At 50.6% G+C, this 18,540-nt stretch overlaps 1 protein-coding gene and 1 pseudogene across 1 annotated transcript in view; one reads left to right on the forward strand and one right to left on the reverse strand.

The window, feature by feature from the left end:
- The window catches only part of LOC147646935 (uncharacterized), a 592,289-nt gene that overhangs the window by 8,320 nt on the left and 565,429 nt on the right, over positions 1-18,540 (forward strand). The window lies entirely within an intron of this gene.
- On the reverse strand, positions 13,378-15,894 carry LOC147646936 (serine/threonine-protein kinase pim-1-like; annotated as a pseudogene).

Below are 18,540 nucleotides of genomic sequence, written 5' to 3' on the forward strand. Positions count from 1 at the left end.
CCAGGACAGCTCACCTGGATGAGGTTTACATCAATCAAGGATTCAAAGAACATCAAGTATAAACTCAGAAACAAAGAACTGTATCAAGTGAAAACATTTGCACTTATAGTGAAGTGAAAATGCTTTCATTTTGATATGTAATATCAAATATATAATACAAATATGTAATGATAGTAAAAGGTCTCAAAATCTTAGAAAATCCAGGGACTTAGAAAGTTAGGTTTGCCAAGCCTGGGAAAAGTTGGCCCTGGGAAATGTTAGGCCTTGTACTTGCTAAAAATCAGGTCAAAACTGCACCTGTGTAATCAGTAGATGATCATGATACAATTGTTAGATGTGATTAGCTATAATTATTGTTTAAAGAACATGAGGAACAATATTAGGGGACTGGGGGGGATCAGGAGAAATCCATGCTTGGGTAAAAACAATGCATACGATAGAACAATGTAAGGTTAATAATTAATATATAAGTTATATAATAACAGAGTATAAAACATGTTCAACTCAAAACCAAGATGGGTCAGATTTGGGTATGTGAACCCCTGACACCCAGATCTCTTAATAAAGCCCCTGCATATAATCATTTGTGATTATGTGTGTTCCTGAACGCTAACAATTTCATCAGATTTTACTGGAATTTTGTGGGATTTTTCTGGAATTTTGTGGGATTTTCCTTGAGTTTTGTGGGATTTTTCTTGAATTTTGTGGGGTTTTGAGAAGATTTAGGGACTTGTGGGATTTTTCTGGAATTTTGTGGGATTTTTCTTGGATTTTTCTGGCTATTGAAGAGATTTTGTGGGATGTTTCTGGAATTTTGTGGGATTCTCATGGAATTTTGTGGGATATTGAGGAGACTTGAAAACTTTTGAGGGATTTTTTTTAGATTTTGTGGAAATTTGTGGAGATATTGTGGAATATTTCTGGAATTTGGTAGCATTTTGAGAAGATTTAGGGAATTTTGTGGGATTTTTTTTTCAATTTTGTGGGATTTTTGTGGAAGTATGTGAGACTTTGAACAAATGAAAATAATTTTGTGGGATGTTTCTTGAATTTTGTGGGATTTTTGTGAATGTTCTAGAATTGCCTAAAATTTTGTAGGATTTTTTAAAATTATTTTTGTGGAATTTTTCGGAAATTTTGTGGGACTTTTCTGGAATTTTGAAGGATTGTTCTTGAATTTTATGGGATATTCAGGCAATTTTGTGGGATTTTTCTGGAATTTTGTGGGATGTTTCTGGAATTTGGTAGGGTTTTGAGGAGATTTAGGGAATTTTTTGTGATTTTTCTGCAATTTACCAGGATATTGATGAGATTTTGTGGGATTTCTCTGGAATTACGTGGGATTTTTCAGGAATTTGGAAGTATTTTGAGGAGATTTAGGGAATTTTGTGGGATTTTTTTGAATATTAGTGGGATATTGAGATTTTTGGGATGTTTCTGGAATTTTATGGGATTTTTCTTGAATTTTGTGAGGTTTTCCAAGGATTTTGTGAAATTTTTCTGGAATATTGTCAAAATTGGCGGAGATATTGTGGTATTTTTCTGGAATTTTTTTTGATTTTCCAGGAGTTTTGTTCGAAGTGGAGGAGATTTTGTGGGATGTTTCTGGAATTTGGTGGGATTTTTCTGAAATTTTGTGGGATTTTCCTTGAATGATGTGGGATTTTTTTCTAGATTTTCTTGGAACTTGTGCAGATTTTGTGGGATGTTTTGTTATTTGGTGGGGTTTTGAGAAGATGTAGGGAATTTTGCGGGATTTTTCAGGAATTTGTGGGATTTTTCTTAAATTTTGTGGGATGTTTCTGGAATTTTGTAGGATTTTGAGGAGACTTGAAGAATTTTGAGGGATTTTTCTTAGAATTTGTGGAAATTAGTAAAGATCTTGTGGGATTTTTCTGTAATCTTGTGAAATTTTTCAGGATTTTTTCAGAAATTTGTGGAGATTTAGTGAAATGTTTCTGGAATTTGGTAGGGTTTTCAGAAGATTTATGGAATTTTGTGGAATTTTTATTGAATTTGGTAGGATTTTTCTGGAATTGTGTGGGATTTTGAGGAAATGTTTTGGAATTTTGTGGGATGTTTGTGGATTTTTGTGGGATGTTTGTGGAATCTTCTCAGCTTTTTCTGGAATTTTGTAGGAAATTGGAGAAAATTTTGTGGGATGTTTCTGGAATTTGGTAGCGTTTTCAGAAGATTTAGGGAATTATGTTGGATTTTTCAGGAATTTAGTGGGATATTTCTGGAATTTTGTGGGATTTTTCTTGAATTTTGTGTGACATTTCTTGAATTTTGTGGAATTTTTTTGGCATGTTGTGCAATGTTTTGGCATTCTGTGGGATTTTGGGGAGACTTGAAGAATTTTGAGAGATTTTTCTTAGATTTTCTGGAAATTGGAGGAGATTTTGTGGGATGTTTCTGGAATTTTGTGGGGTTTTGAGAAGATTTAGGGAATTTCGTGTGATGTTTCTAAAATTTTTTGAGAGATTTTTCTTGAATTTTGTGGGATACTGAGCAGATTTTGTGTGATGTTTCTGGAATTTGCTGGGGTTTTTGTGGCATTTTGTGTCATTTTGAGGAGACTTGAAGAATTTTGAGATATTTTTCTGAGATTTTGTGGAAATTTGTAAAGAATTTTGTGGGATGTTTCTGGAATTTCATAGCGTTTTGAAAAGATTTAGGGTATTTTGTGGGATTTTTCTTCAATCTTGTGGTATTTTTCTGCAATTTTGTGGAAACTGGAGGAGTTTTTGTGGGATGTTTTTGGAATTTGGTAGGGTTTTGAGAAGATTTAAGGAATTTTGTGGCAATTTTGTGGAGTTTTGTTGGCCTTTTGTCCTACTTTAAGGCCAATTTAGGAGGAAAACTCCAAGTGGGGGTTTCCCCAGGGAAATGACCTCTCCCCCCCCAACTTTTCCGGGAAAGGAAAAATATTTCCTTGGAGAGAAGTGGAAAAAGCTGTTTATTTAACAGAAATTGAATAATATTAAATAAGAAAACCTCTTGCTGTTGAATGGGATGGCAAATCTAGGAAGAAAAGTCCTTTTCATGTGCTGTAGCTCAGCTCGCTCAGGTTCTTATCAGTCCTTTCGGCGCTGGAAATTGCCGAGGCCCAGGCCCCGGTGGGCCACAGGCGTGAGCTCCCGGGGTTTGGCTGCGTGTTCGGTCCAGAGCAGGCTTGCACAGATGCAGGTAAAAAGGGAAAAAACAAAGGTCCAGGGAACTCCTCTGCCTCAGCTAGCTAAAACTAACTAAAAGCCAGAGAGAAGCTGTGTCCTGCAGTGTGTCCGTGCTGCAGACACCACAGTCCAGGAGCGGGATGTGGGGGAGTGATGTTTTCTTTCAACACAAATTGCGCACTTCTTCTTCCGCCCCCTTCGCTCTCAGAGCCAGGCTTAAAGGTGCACAACTTAATATATAACATAAACCAGACAATTGGGGATACCAGGATCATAAAGTCACCCCAGGACAGCTCTATATATGACCTTTTTATTATTATTTTTTTTCCTACCAACTGGCCTCATTTTCAGACACCTTAAGTCTTTTTTTAGCAAGAAAATTAAGCAGCTTTACAGTAGCCTCTTCAACCACCTTTTGTCCTCCTGACAAAAGCAAATCATCCACATCCTGCAACATCCTAACTCCTGAGGCTGGAGTAAACTCTCTTAATATTTTCTGCAAAGCTTGCCCAAACAAAACCACTGACGCTGGATATCCCTGTGGGAGGACTGTCCATGTCAAATGTTGTTGTACCATTTTCCTTCCTTTTGTTCCAGTCATTTTCCTTTTAAACATGATCCAGTTCAGTGGCAAGCAATGCCACTGCCTAAAGCCAATCACATTTTTTGTTTTAGTAACCAATTGCTCCCTGTCCCAATTTTTCGCATCAAGTCCATCTTAGGCGTAGGGAGGTGACTAACAAATTAACCAAGGAAAGATAATAAAATACTTTCCCCTCAAGTTTTCCTACAGCCCCCACAGAGGAAGCTGCATGAGAAATACCTGGGCCTGCATAGGGACAGCACCAGCCCCACAAGGCAGCAGCTGCAGAATCGGCCTCAGAACTGAATCCTGCCAATTCTGCCTTTTTACAACAAAACACACAAAAAGCAGAGGGGCATGGTGAGACACAAACTTTGAAGAATTTAAGATTCTAGAGAAGCTGAGGCCTTAATTAAAAAGAAGCCTTGCTAACTCTAATTAAAATCAATAGATGGGCCTTGCTAAAATTAAAGGTAGATAGAGAGGATGTCGCTCTATTAGGAACGGCGAGAAGAACGACACAGACTCTCTTGGGAGTCGATCAGGAGAATTTCTCTCTGGTTTATTACCTCAGGTCTTTTTTATAGACCGATACGTGAAAAGTACAGAAAAGAAACTCTTATTGGTTAGTAAACTAACACATCACTATCATTGGTCAGTGGGGTACACCACCCCTCGACCTTCTCTTGCAAGAAAACAAGGAACAGACAAACAGCACCTGCAAGGCTGTTTTCTGTCTCTGAGGATTGTTTTAATTCCTCCTCATGATTTCCCAGGCCACTTTCTCAGGCAAGACTGAGAAAGCTAAGTGGCCTGCAATTCCCACAGGCACCGTGCTCTCTGTTTCACAGTTAGCATCCACAAGAGGCCTTGCTAAAATAGAGGTTAAGCATTGGCTAATAACTGATTGTCAACTTTATGCTTGTTCAGTTGGGCTTAGAGTGAGAAATAAAGTATCTGGTAAAGAACTTCAAGAACATAAGACAGTTGCAAATCAGAAACTCATTGAAGATATGAAACAAGGAGCCCAGCCAAGGGTCCATTTGTCACTTTGCATTGAAAAGGTAGAAAGGGCAGAACGAGGAAGAACCATATCCCTTCCTCCCTTCTGTGACCCCTCCTCAGAAAAAGACCACCGACCCATTTCAAGGATCATGCTTAATTGCTTTTTTTCCTAAGTAGCATAGGAAGTGAAAAGTTGGTGGGAACTGGGTCATGAATATGTATTTGTATTCAATACTTCTGTAAATAAAAAGCCTGTATTCACCTGTGCTTGGGGCCGTGTGTATTAAGGGGTGACCTGACACATCGGCCCAGTGCTGTGAATAAACATACACTTTTTAATCCTAAAACAGTTAAAGAGTCTTTGTCTGTCTCAGTTGGATATTGATACCAGATCATATCCATATTTTAGTAAATCAGCCTTAAAATGAATCCAAAAATTGCATGTGGAAAAAGGAAAAGAATTTGGGGGTTTGGGAAGAGTAGGATGGGTTTTGTTAACAGCAAATAGGAAAAAGCACCAACAGAAGGAACAATTGTTTTTGGAACACTCCCATGTGGAGTGACAGAAGAAGGTTATAGTCTTGAGCTCAGATTTGTTTGTGCAAGTGAAAAAACAACAACAAGAACAATGATGATAATGATTATAATAATGATGATAATGATGATAATGATAATGATAATGATGATAAAAATATAACACAATAATATATATTTATATACATAATTAAAAAATAATAATTTGAAATAATGTTGACAGTACTGATTTGTGAGCTTTGGCTGCTCACTGTAACACTAAATACCCTACAAAAAAGGACTGGCAAAGACCCAAATGTCAGTGGTAAACTATTGTGAATTGTATACATGGAATAAAGGAGGAAGGGGTGAAATTGGCTGTTTTTATAGTGTTTGGTGATACTATGATGCTTTGTCTGTTCCTGTGAAAAGCACAGTGATTAAGACTGCTGGGTTTTTCATGTACCAGACTCTCTACAAGCTGCGGGATTGGTTGAACAGGTGAAGGAGTTGTTAAGAGAGCAGTTGATAAAATGAGGAGATGGGAACCTGTCCTGGTGGAGAACCATCTCCCAGATGTGTTCCATGCCCTTAACAATGGGCCCACTGGGGAAATGGAAACCCCTGGGTGTGCAGGGCTGTACCCAATTTGCAAACACAACCATGGACAGTGAGACTTGGACTGCCAATTCCAGCCAGGAGCCTGGGTGCCCATCAGGGACTGGGACCTGGTACTTCTCCAGCCAAAGGGGAGAGGATCCCAATTTCCAGCTCCTGGCTGGAATTGGTGTGCAAGTCCCTCAGTGTCACATCAGCCTTCACATGGAGCCCCGTGCATCAGAGCATTTTCCAAAGCGGTCGTTGGGGCAAACAGGGAGATCTGGTCTGGCAGCATCTGTAAAACAATATCCCATAATATCAGCTTGTTGTGGCAGAGAACACTTGGCTGCAGGGATATATTCCCATTGTTCCTGCCCAGGTCTCAGGATTCAACCAGTGTTGTCTTTCCCCAGAGCTGTTCCTTCATCTGCCTCTGGAGGGCCATTTGGCCTCTGGACCCACACTCTGGACCAATTATTAGGACTGCTGCATCCAAACCTTTTATCTCCACAAACAGTGCTGATTGGAGGTGGATCTCCTCCTTTCACAATCGTTTTTAAACTGCAATATCAATATTTGTGATAACCTGTCATGGGGTTAAATAATCCAATCTTGTTCATTCATTTTTAACAGAATTTCTTTAATTTCTCCTTGATAATCTGCATCAATTCCTCCTCCCATGACATCAACACTTTGCAAGGCCAAGCTCAAGTGAGCAGTTACCAAACCAAAGTGTTCTGGAGGAATCTGAATTCCTGTTCTTGTATTGTTAACTTTCATTTGCTTCTGCTTTTTCCTAATTAATTCCAGTGCATGAAGGTCCAGCCCTGCAGCCTCTGGGGTGGCCCTGTCAGGGGCCATCACACCCAGAACAATTTCCCAGGCAGTCCAAGTCTCACTGTCCATGGTTGTGTTTGCAAATTGGGTGCAGCCCTGCACACCCAGGGGTTTCCATTTCCCCAGTGGGCCCATTGTTAAGGGCATGGAACACATCTGGGAGATGTGTTCTCCACCAGGACAGGTTCCCATCTCCTCATTTTATCAACTGCTCTTTTAACAACTCCTTCACCTGTTCAACCAATCCTGCAGCTTGTAGATAGTCTGGTACATGAAAAACCCAGCAGTCTTAATCACTGTGCTTTTCACAGGAACAGACAAAGCATTCTGCATCATAGGATCACCAAACCCTATAGAAACAGCCAATTTCATCCCTTTTTCCTTTATTCCTTGTATAAAATTCACAAAGTTTACCACTGACATTTGGGTCTTTGCCAGTTCTTTTTTGTAGGGTGTTTAGTGTTACAGTGAGCAGCCAAAGCTCACGAATCAGTACTGTTGACATTATTTCACATTATTGATTTTTAGTTATATATATTTATATATATTATTGTGTTGTTATTGTTATTTTTATTGTTATTGTTATTATTTTACTTGGACTAACAAACCTGAGCTCAAGACTAAAACCTTTTTCTGTACCTTCATGTGGGATCATTCCAAAAACAACTGTTCCTTCCGTTGGTGCTGTTAACAAAATCCATCCTTGTCTTCCCAAACCCACAAGTTCTGTTCCTTTTTCCATATGCAATGTTTGGATGCATTTTAAGACATCCTGCGGTTCATCCTCTTTTAACCGACTGCCCCACTGCTCGCACGGTGCTCCCACCTCAGCCCCACTCCAGAGCCAGTGAACTCTGGGGAGGGCTTCCCTTCTGGGAATTTCAGATGGGACAGATTCCTTACATTTACATTTAAAAAGTGATATTTTGTTGTGATCTGGCCAGACTTTGCCAATTTGGTTTCACCAGTGGGCAGGGTCAACACCAAAGGCACAAACACCACCTGAAGGAATCAGTGTCACTTACTGCAGCTCCAAGCAGCAAAGGATCACAAAAGGAGCAGCTCAGCAATGCACCCAATCATCACTGCCAAAGATTGCCCGCAGGCATTAACAAAGATCCAGTTCCCCTCAGACTTTGCCATCCCCAGATCCACCCATCAGCTGGGGAAGCTGTCACAGCCAAGAACTGGAGAGCCACTCCTGGACACTGGGAAATCCTGCAGGTGCCTCCAGCCACAGGTGAGGCTCAACCCCGGCTGTGAGAGAGGGCCCAGCTTTGATAGTGCTGAATAAACAAACTGACAGCACTTCTGCTGTGGGAACATCTGGTTTCATCCTCCTCTTGGGTCCCTACCAAAGCCTGGCCAGGCCTCAAGGAGGAACCAAGGGAGTTGACTCTGTCCATACACCCCAAACAAGGCCAGATGTCGGACTGAATGGCCTTGTCTGGCTTCTAAACACAGAAAGGTCAATCCATGTTTCATTGATGAGTGGATCCATCTATCACAGTGCTAATGACCATGCATATTTCAGTAATGAGCAGACAGATAACCTTTGGTTGGAAGGTTCATCCAGAGGTCACCTTTGGCTCAGGGCCTGTTGTTCAGGCCTCACTCAGGGCCTGTTGTTCAGACCTTGGCACTTCAGGGACGAGGTTTAGTGCTGGGCTTGACACTGCTGGGTGACTGGCTGGACTGGATGAGCTGAGAGCCCTTTTCCAGCAAAATGGATTCTATAATTGCAGGATTCTATCTGCTGCATTCAGCTAGGTCCATTACTTAGCAGCATTACTTTGGCCCAAAAGCCCCCTCTTACTCAGCTCTTGTGGCCTGAGGCTTCAGCTCCTTCAGCTCCTGGTGCTGAGCTGCTCACGCTGAACGAGACGACTCAGAGAGAAGAATACAGTTCATCCAATTCCTTCTGGGACACAGAGAGGGGAGGTGTGAAAACAGGAGCATTGTTTGGTGTGGCCTCTTCTCTGCCCTTCACACCTTTCAGGGCTTTGAACCAGCCAAGAGCTTCCTCCAGGAGTTCAATGAAGCAGCTGTTCCTGCTCCCAGGTCTGCCTCTTCCCAGTCTCTGACCTTGACTGCTTTTGTCCCTCTTGCTGTGCCCTCTGCTCCCCCAGGGCTCTGTGGCTGCTGCCCAGGACTGTGGGATTGGCACAGATCAAGGGGTCGAGCCCCTCCTTTCTGTGCCCTTGGAGCTGCCCGGTCACAGCAGCCTTTTCCATCTGGAAGCTCCACATGGAGAGGGAGTCCCCAGCTCTGTTCCTGGCATAACATGCAGGAGCCCAGGGCTGCCATCTCAAGTACCTGCTGGCACTGAGGGCTCCCAGGTGCCTCAGGCTGCTGTGACACTGCTGCACAGGGAGGGAAGCATGGCAGAGGCTGCACTGAAAGTCAGCTCCATGTGCTGCTGTTGGTACTGCTGCGGGTGCTGGCACTGCTGGTGTTGCTGCTGCTGCTGCTGGTGGTGCAGGTGCTGGTGGTGGTGCTGCTGGTCCTGCTGGTGCTGCCACTTATGCTGCTGGTGGTGCTGGTGGTGCTGATCCTGCCCCTGGTGCTACTGCTGGTGCTGCTGGTGCTGGTGATGCTGCTGGTACTGGTGCAGGTGCTGGTGATGCTGCTGCTGGCACTGCTGCTGCAGCTGCTGCTGCTGGTGGTGCTGGTGGTGGTGTTGCTGGTCCTGCTGCTGGTGCTGCTGGCACTGCTGGTGCTGCTGTTACTGGTGCTGGTGCTGGTGCTGCTGCTGGTGCTGGTCCTGCTTCTGGTGCTGCTGCTGCTGCTGCTCGTGCTGGTGGTGCTGCTGCCTCTGCTGCTGCTGGTACTGCTGGTGCTGCCACTGGTGCTGCTGGTGCTGCTGCTGATGCTATGGCTGGTGCTGCTGCTGGTGCTGCTGGTGCTGCTGGTGCTGGTGCTGCCACTGATGCTGCTGGTGGTGATGCTGGTGCTGCAGGTGCTGCTGCTGCTGCTGCTGCTGTGCTGCTGATGCTGGTGCTGCTGGTGCTTCTGCTGGTGCTGCTGCTGGTGCTGCTGGTGCTGGCAGTGCTCGTGCTGCTGTTGCTGGTGCTGCTGCTGCTAGTGCTGCTGGTGCTGGTGCTGCTGGTGCTGGCACTGCTGGTGCTGCCACTGATGTTGCTGGTGGTGATGCTGGTGCTGCTGGTGCTGGTGCTGCTGCTGCTGCTGCTGCTGCTGCTGCTGCTGATCCTGCCCCTGGTGCTACTGCTGGTGCTGGCAGTTCTGTTGCTGCTGTTGCTGCTGCTGCTGCTGCTGCTAGCACTGCTGGTGCTGGTGGTGGTGGTGCTGCTGCTGGTGCTGCTGGTACTGGTGCTGCTGGTCCTGCTTCTGGTGCTGCTGCTGGTGCTGCTCTTGGTGGTGGTGGTGCTGTTGGTGGTGCTGCTGCTGGTGCTGCTGGTGCTGCTGTTGTTGCTGCTGCCACTGATGCTGCTGGTGGTGCTGCTGATGCTGCTTCTTCTAGGGCTGCTGCTGCTGGTGCTGGTCCAGCCCCTGGTGCTGCTGCTGGTTCTGCTGGTACTGCTGGTCCTGGTGCTGCAGGTGATGCTGCTGCTGCTGGTGCTGCTGGTGCTGCTGGCACTACTGGTACTGCTGCTGGTGCTGCTGCTGTTGCTGCTGCTGGTGGTGCTGATGGTGGTGCTGGTGGTGGTGCTGCTGGTGGTGCTGCTGGTGGTGCTGCTGGTGCTGCTGGCGCTGCTGCTGGTGATGCTGGTGCTGCTGGTGCTGATCTTGCCCCTGGTGCTACTGCTGGTGCTGGTGGTGCTGCTGGTGGTGCTGGTTCTGGAGCTGCTGGCACTGGTGGTGGTGGTGGTGCTGGTGCTGCTGGCACTGCTGCTGATGCTGCTGCTGGTGGTCGTGGTGCTGCTGCTGGTACCGGTGCTGCTGGTGCTGCTGGTGCTGCTGCTGCTGGCACTGCTGGTGAAGCTAGTGCTGGTCCTGTCCCTGGTGCTGCTGCCGCTGCTGGTTCTGCTGGTACTGTTGGTGCTGCTGGTGCTGCTGCTGCTGGTGCTGCTGCTGCTGATGCTACTGCTGCTGGTGCTGCTGCTGCTGGTGATGCTGGTGCTGCTGGTGCTGGTACTGCTGGCACTGCTGGTGCTGTTGGTGCTGGTGCTGCTGGTGCTGCTGCTGCTGATGCTACTGCTGCTGGTGCTGCTGCTGCTGGTGATGCTGGTGCTGCTGGTGCTGGTACTGCTGGCACTGCTGGTCCTGCTGCTGCTGCTTCAACTGCTGGTCGTGCTGCTGCTGGTGCTGCTTTTGGTGCTGGTGCTGGTGCTGCTGCTGCTGCTGTTGGTGCTGCTGGAGCTGGTTCTGCTGGTACTGCTGTTGCTGGTGCTGGTGCTGGTGCTGATCCTGCCCCTGGTGCTGGTGCTTGTGCTGCTGTTGCTCCTGCTGCTGGTGGTGCTGCTGCTGATGCTACTGCTGGTGCTGCTGGCGCTGGTGCTGCTGGTGCTGCTGCTGGTGCTGCTGGTGCTGCTGCTGGTGCTGGTGGTGCTGGTGGTGCTGCTGCTGCGATCATATTTCCAGCACTGCCCCACACTGAGGGATCAGATCCAGGCACTGCTGCTGCTCCCTCGGGACCAGCCCCACTTTGGTTGTTGCTGTCAGTGCCAGCACAAGCCGTGGCTGGAGCAGCAGGTGCTGACAGTGCCCCAAGGCCAGGGGCTGGAGGGGTCCCTGGGCTGGGGCTGGGAGGAAGCTGCCCCTTGTTCTCCCTCTGCCTCACACAGAGCTGAGTCGGGCACAAGTGGGGCAGCAGAGCCAACAGGGAGCCTGCGAGTCTCTTCCAGCTGTGCCTGCTCAGAGTTTGGCCTTGGAGCTTCAGGTGGGCAAAGGCAGCTGCTCTGCTCCCTCTGCGTGTCCCTGTGTTCAGCAGTGCTGCTCCATCAGTCTGTGCTCAGCAACGGGGAAAAGCCTCAGCCCTGCAGGGCCAGGAGCTGCTGGGCTCTGCCTGAGCAGCTCAGCCAGCGGGAAGGGAGCTGCTCCACACAGGAACCAGGAGCAAAGGACACTTCTTTTTCATAGCATGATTTCTGTTTTAAGGGGAAAAAATGTGGAAAAATAGAAGGAAAAAACTTCTATAAAATGTGAAAGATAAAAACAGAACCCAAGTGTGAAGTGAAAAAATCTTCTATAACTTTGAATTAAGGTGTAATTGGTCTTTTGAAACATAAAACTCAGTTATTTAATTTGTAAATGTGCTGATGGCATGATGCATCTTACCGGCCTCAGGAACCTTTTTGAAAAAGCTTTTGGGGTTGGATTCCAATATTGTTATTTTAAATTGTGGTGAAATTGGAGTGAAACAAGAAGAAAGTGGTTTGTGCCTTGCCAGCTCCAAGCAGCACTGGGAATCTAAACTCAGTCAAACCCCAAATCCTTTAGAAGGTGCCCTTCCTTCACACCCTGTGAATGAGCCGCACATTCCCTTTCAAACATTCAGGGGTTTCTTAAAGATGCAAAGTCCCACTTACAGCTTTTTGCTCTGGTTTGGAAGTGCAGAAGGGCGATTCTTCATCCATCAGCTCCAGACTGCACTGCCTCAGGAACACAGCAGTGGCACTTCTAGAGGAGGAAGAAAAGTGCAATTGCACAATTGCAGCCAAAAAGAAAGGAAGAGTGGGACATAGAAAACATCCTGTGCAGATGCAGGCATTCAGCTGGAACTGTGGAGAGTTTGGGTTCTTGCCAATTGGATGTGTGTCCCTAAGTGCAATCTCTTGGCCTGCAGGAGAGTCTCACTCACCTGCAAAAGCAGAAAGCTCAGGCGGTGTGCTGGGAACGGGCTCGTGTGATGCAAAGCTGTCAGAGCAATGGGAGGGCAGGGTGAGCCCAGCTGTGCCTGGGGCTGAGCCCAGCAGAGCCCTGGCAGAGCCCAGAGCAGCCTCAGCATCCGCAGAGCCCGGCTGCAAGGAGAGAAAGCAGAAACCGCCCGTCAGCTGAAGGCTCCTGTCCCCTTGTCCCAGCCACCCGCGGTGCCCAGGCCATGCTGGCCGTGCTCAGAGCTGGGCCCAAAGCTGCCCATCACTGCTGCCTTTGGGAGCAGAGCAGGAGGGCAGGCCATGTGCCCAGCCTGCAGCCAGCCACGGCAGACCCAGCCCCTCAGCAGCTGTCCAGAGACAAAAAGCAGCTTGGCAGCCAACTGAAGAATTGTTTGCATCCACCCCAGCCAAGGGGGGAACCTTTGGTGCCTGGCCAGGCTGTGCCATGCCCAGATCTGGGAGCATCCCCTGGCTGTGGACTCACCTGCAAATTGGGCGTGGAGCGAGTCTTTGAAGAAGACATGCCAGAATTGAAATCCATCATCTTCAGCTGGCCAGCTGGAGGAAGAGATTGCCATCCTTGAGGTTGCCCTTGGTGTCTCCAGCAGCAGCCCCAGCTGGTAACAGCTTCTCCAGGGGCTCCTTCTCCTTGCCTAGGGGCCAGACCAGGCTGTCAGTGCTCTGCCCAGGGTCCCAGCCATCAGTGAAGCAGACAAGCAAAAGCAGGGGGAATGGTGGCCACCAGTGCTTGCCACACCAGGTGTCCAGCTCAGCTCCAGCCCAAGAGCTGTGTGTTCCCTTCTGATGACCCCTGCTCAGAGCTACAGGCACGACAAAAACAGCCTGGTTTGCTTTGCCACCGATTGCCAAGAAATGTGTGGAGCTGTTACCTGCCAGGCCCCTGGATCCAACTGTGCATGTGGATCTCTCCCATCTTCTAGGGCAGATGAACAGCCTGCATCCAAGGATCGCGCAAAAGGTCTTCTAAGGATGGCCTGTCCGAGGGTTGCATGGACAAACACCTCTTAATAATATCTTGGCATTCTGAAGAGAGAAACCAGGAATCACCAGTCAGTTGGAGAAGTTGCCGCCCCCTTCCAGTGCCCAGGCCATGCTGGGTGTGCCCAGAACTGGGCCTCAACTTCCCCATGGATTCCCTGTTTGCAGGAGAGCAGGACATGTGCCACCTCCTCAGCAGCTGCCAGAGCAGGATGCTCATGAGCCCACAGCTGTCTCCCAAGCCTGGTGTTCCCCCTGTGCCCAGAGATGAGGATTCACCTTGGGAGAGCCGTCGTGGGAACAAGATCCGCCCCCAGATGATCTGCTGGCCCCTCATGAATGGGTGCTTCCCTACGACCAGCTGGTAGAGCAGGAGGCCCAGGGACCAGATTGTTGCTGCCTGGCCATGGTAGCGTTGCTGGTGGATCCACTCTGGTGGGCTGTAGGACAGGGTTCCTGTGGAACACAGATGGAGCTCATCAGGGGGATGCTGCTGCTCCCAAAGCCTGGCCCCAGCATCCCTGGGCATGTGGGGGCTGCCCCAGCAGCACACGGGGTGACCCACTGCCCTCTTGCCAGCACCTGGCACTTGGCTACAAACCCAGGGTTGGAAAAGAAGACACTGCTGCTGGAAGAGGGCAGCAGAAGCACTGGGGAGGCCCAACCATGACAAGCAAATAAAAACCCACCCCGTGGTAGAGAAAACACACTCTCCTCCCTGCCTGCATGGCCTCCAAAAAATTGTTAATAATCCAAGGCAAACGTAGGGAGCAGAGGAGTTCAAGCCCTTCCTCACTGACTCACTAAACTCTCTGGGGCATGGGGTCAGACCCCCGCCCTCTGCTACCCCCATGGGGGTTTTTGTCAGGCTGGCTGTCCCAGCCCCAGCCCAGGGCACAGTGGATGCTGAAGGCTCTTGGCAGGGCTGGGAGCTGGCCCCACTCACACCCCCATCCAAATCAATTTGCCTCAAGCATTGATCCCATCCTGGCAGCACCACGGGGAATCCCCGGTGCCACAGCCAGGCTGGGCCATGACATGGCCAGGAGCATCCCCTGCGAGGGCTCACCTGCAAACTGGGTGTAGGCTGTGTCTTGCAGGAAGGCGCCACAGCCAAAGTCGATCAATTTCAGCTGCCCAGTGGCCAGGTCGAGCAGGATGTTCTCCGGTTTTATGTCCCTGTGCAGGACCCCGCAGCTGCTGCAGTGCTGCACGGCCTCCAGCACCTGGCGAAAGAGCCCCCGCGCCTCCTCCTCTGGCAGGAACCTCCGCTCCGCCAGCAAATGCGAGAGGTCCTGGCACCGCTGTGGACGCTCCAACACTAACACGAAGCTGTCGGGGAGCTCAAGCCACTCCAGCAGCTGAATGACTGCAGCACAGCCAGAGGAAACCCTGTCCAGCAGCACAATCTCCAGGGGAGCACGGGTGCCGTCGGGCTGCGGGAGGAGCACGGTGCTGTCAGTGGGGCTGAGGCCGGGCCAGGGCTCTGGGACCCCTCAGCCAGCCCGGGATGCTCTGCACACCTCGCTCACCGCACGCCCGCTCTCCCCGCAGGGCTCTCGGCGGCTCCCACCCCGCCGGGCCCCGGCTCATCCCTGCCCGGCACGCCCCGGCTTCTGCCGCTGGCCCCGCACACTCACCAGCTCGCCCCAGAGCCGGACGCGATCCCGCGGCACACATTTCATGGCCACCTGCGAGCAAGGAGCAGCAGAGGCTTGAGCTCGCTGCCCGCCCCGCCGCGCCCCCGCCATCTCCTCCGCCCCCTCCTCCTCCTCCTCCTCTGCCCATCGCTCACCGGGGCGCCGTCCGAGAGTCGCGTGGCCGCGAAGACGCTGCCGAAGCCGCCGCGCCCCAGCAGCGGGCCCAGCTCGTAGCGCTGCTGCAGGGCCTCCTGCGCCTTCCCTGGGGGCGAGTCGCGGCCATCAGCGCTCGGCCCGGGGACAGGAACGGCCCCCGAGCGCTCCCCGAGCTCCCCGGGCCGGGCATCCGCAGGCGTTCCCTCATTGGAACGCGGCAGCGGCGGCTCGGGGCCAGCGGCCGCGCTGCTGAGCGGCGGAGCTCGGGCCGAGGAAGCCGCAGCGGAGGCGGCGGCAGCGGCCGCGCCGCCTGTGTCCTCCGCGGGCCCCGGGAGGAGCCGGGGCCGGGGCCGGGGCCGGGGCCGGGGCCGGGGCCGGGGCCGGGGTCGGGACCGGAGCCTGCGTCGGGGCCGGGGCCGGGATCGGGCAATGCGGAGCCAAAGGGCAGCGATTCCGCCCCAGCCCCAGGCAATGATGCCCGCCCAGCAGCGCCAGCGCCAGCACAGCCAGAGCCCAGCGGAGGCGAGACCACGGCGGGACGGCCGGGGCCGGGGCCGGGGCCGGGGCCGGGGCAGCCCCGGCTGGGCCCGTGGGCGGGCCGGGGGCATGGCCCGGGCGGGTACGGGGAGAGGGAACCTTGAAGAGGGGGGGACGCAGGAAAAGGGAGACCCGGAGGGAATGTGGGTCCGTGGGAAAGGGAGAGGAGAGACAGAAAAGTGATAAATTGGCTGCTTTCGCTGCTTCCACTGCTGCTGCTGCCGCCGCTGCTGCTGCTGCCGCCGCTGCCGCCGCTGCAACTGAAGCACCGGGACCGTTTGTCCCCGTGTCCGTTTGTCCGTTGCCCGCTCGGCCCCGGCCCGAGCCCCGCACTCCCCGGGCAGCCCCTGAGCCTGGCCAAACACGGGAACTTTGCCGTGTTGAGCCAAGAGCCAGAGTCTTGACTCCTGCACAGGGGCACAGGAATGCCCTTGGCTGCTGCTGTGCCTTGTCCCTGCTGAGGGTCAGGCACCGTCTGAGCACATTCCCTGAATGCAGAATTTGTACCCGACCCAAGCACTACACTTGTGTCTCCAGCATTGCTTTCCAAGGAAAACAGGGGAAGACAAACTGGGTATAGCTCGTGCTGTTTTACAGTGTCTAAAACTTGCCAAGTCTCAGATCTTAGAGGTGAGATCCATTTGGAATGAATGGGATGGAGAAAGTGCAAGATGGAAAAGGGGAACATAAAAATAAATAGAGAAAAATAGAGAAAAACATATTGGTTGTTTCTTTTGATTTGATTTTCATTTCATAAGAAAGTTGTTTCAATTTTCCCAGAATCTTCTCCACAGTCCCGTCTGTTCTTTCCAAAAACCTGTCCTGGAGAACAAGGCGCAGCTCATCACAAGATGTGCCCCCAGCTGCAGCTTCTCTTGGCTTCCCACACTGTGACTGCAGCACAACTCTTGCAGCAAAGCAGGACAAATATTTGAAGCACTTGACAACTTGTTCTTTCTTTTCCTTGTGGACAGGGGAGTTGTGCCATTGGTAAGGTTTCCACTGTTACTCTTCTAGCCAAAGAAATCATGATGAGGTACCAGGAATTGTTAGGGAATACAAGCCTGGCTGAATGCGGAGAAAGAATCTCCAGGGTGTGCAGCCAGAAGTGGAGAGCTGATCATTCCAATAGCCCCATGGACACCTTGAAAGTGATCTGGAACATGAAGATGGGCTGACAGAGAGAGTTTGTTTCTGTGTTCAGTTTAGATGATTCTCCATCTCTTGCAGTGGTAGAAATCAAGAGCACAATCAGTTGATGATTAAGCATCAGAACATGATAAGCTGGACCTCTCTGGATGACAGAAAGAATGTGAAAAGGAGAAATGCAGGGAATGACTTGGTGAACTTTGTATATAAGAAGGTACATTTTTTCCTAATAATTTCCAATTCATTCCCTTTGTTTTATCCTTTTAAAAAGGCCAATTGCATCTCAGATTCCCCATGAAATGGGAACCCTGAGCTTGTGGAACTGCCTGAAAGGTGTCCTGTTCCTTTTTCTTCTGCTGCTCGGTAGAGACAGTGAAGCGAGTTGGGGAGTTCTGTTTTTTTTTTTCTCCTAGTCGATTTTTTCATTTTATTTGCCACTGTAAAGGCAATTTCTGTGATGGCCTCTGTCAGTTGATTCTATTTCAGCAGCAGCAGCAACAGGGCTGTGTTTGAGCACTGCAAATGTGACCTGTGTGGCTTTAATTCTCTTTGATTTTGTGCTCAGGGAGTTGGGAGCATTTGGAGATCTACTACTCATGAGGCCTTTTTAACAAGCAGTCCGAGTTCCCTGTCAGAAAAGCACAGTGGGTAGCACTGATTGAAAGAGGCAATTGCAGCTGTACTGCTAAAATTCAAGTGGCAAGCAGAAGAGGGGCAAGATCAGCTGGGATCTACAATTGCCAAGGCCAAGGCACCAACAGCCTCCTGCTGTCACCTCAGGGTGAGTAAAACAGCGCTGAAAACAGCGCTGGAACCCGATCCTTTCTTCCTCTGAGGGCTGGCTGAGGGCAGCAGAGGCGGGCCTGAGGAATCAGGGCTGTTTGTGGGGGATTGTTGCTGTAGTCCAGAATTGCCCTGGCAAAAGGCCTGGGAAGCCGAGGCAGGAGCAGGTGGGAAGGGCCGGCGCTGCTGCTGCTCGTGGCCGGGAGCCCCGGCCGGGCCGGGCCGGCGCCCGCTGCGCTGCGGCTGCTGCTGCTGCCAGAGCCGGGCGGGACTCGGGGACAGGGAATGGACACGGGGGGACAGCAAAGGCCTTGGGGGCTGCAGGGATGTTGGCACTGGGGCCAGCGCCAGCACACAGCTTCAGCCTGCAATGAACCCCGAGGGAAACGCTGGGGAAAGGCTCCATTCAGCCTTTGTTTACTCGTCGCTATGAAGGGACCGAAATAAAAGGAGAAAGAGCAGGGCCCGACCCCTTCTCCTTTGGGAGGAGCCCCACGCCTGGAGCTGAGAGGGGCCGTGAGGAAAAATGAGGGGCCATGAAGGGCTTTGAGAGGCCTTGAGGGACCATGAGAGGCCATGAGAGGTTTTATGAGGCCATGAGAAGTTCTATGGGGCCATGAGGGGCCATGAGGGGCCATGAGGAGCCTCAGCCCTGGCAGGAGGGGGTCCCACCATGTCCCCAGGGCAGGGCCGCCGTGAGGGGCCGCGAGCGCAGACGTGGCAGCAGAGCGGGCTTGGGGCACCTCTGGGAGGGGATGAGACCCTTCCCCAGCTCCAAACCACAC

This window comes from Cyanistes caeruleus, unplaced genomic scaffold (assembly GCF_971803275.1).
Source record: "Cyanistes caeruleus unplaced genomic scaffold, bCyaCae1.hap1.1 HAP1_SCAFFOLD_76, whole genome shotgun sequence".
NCBI classification, from domain to species: domain Eukaryota; kingdom Metazoa; phylum Chordata; class Aves; order Passeriformes; family Paridae; genus Cyanistes; species Cyanistes caeruleus.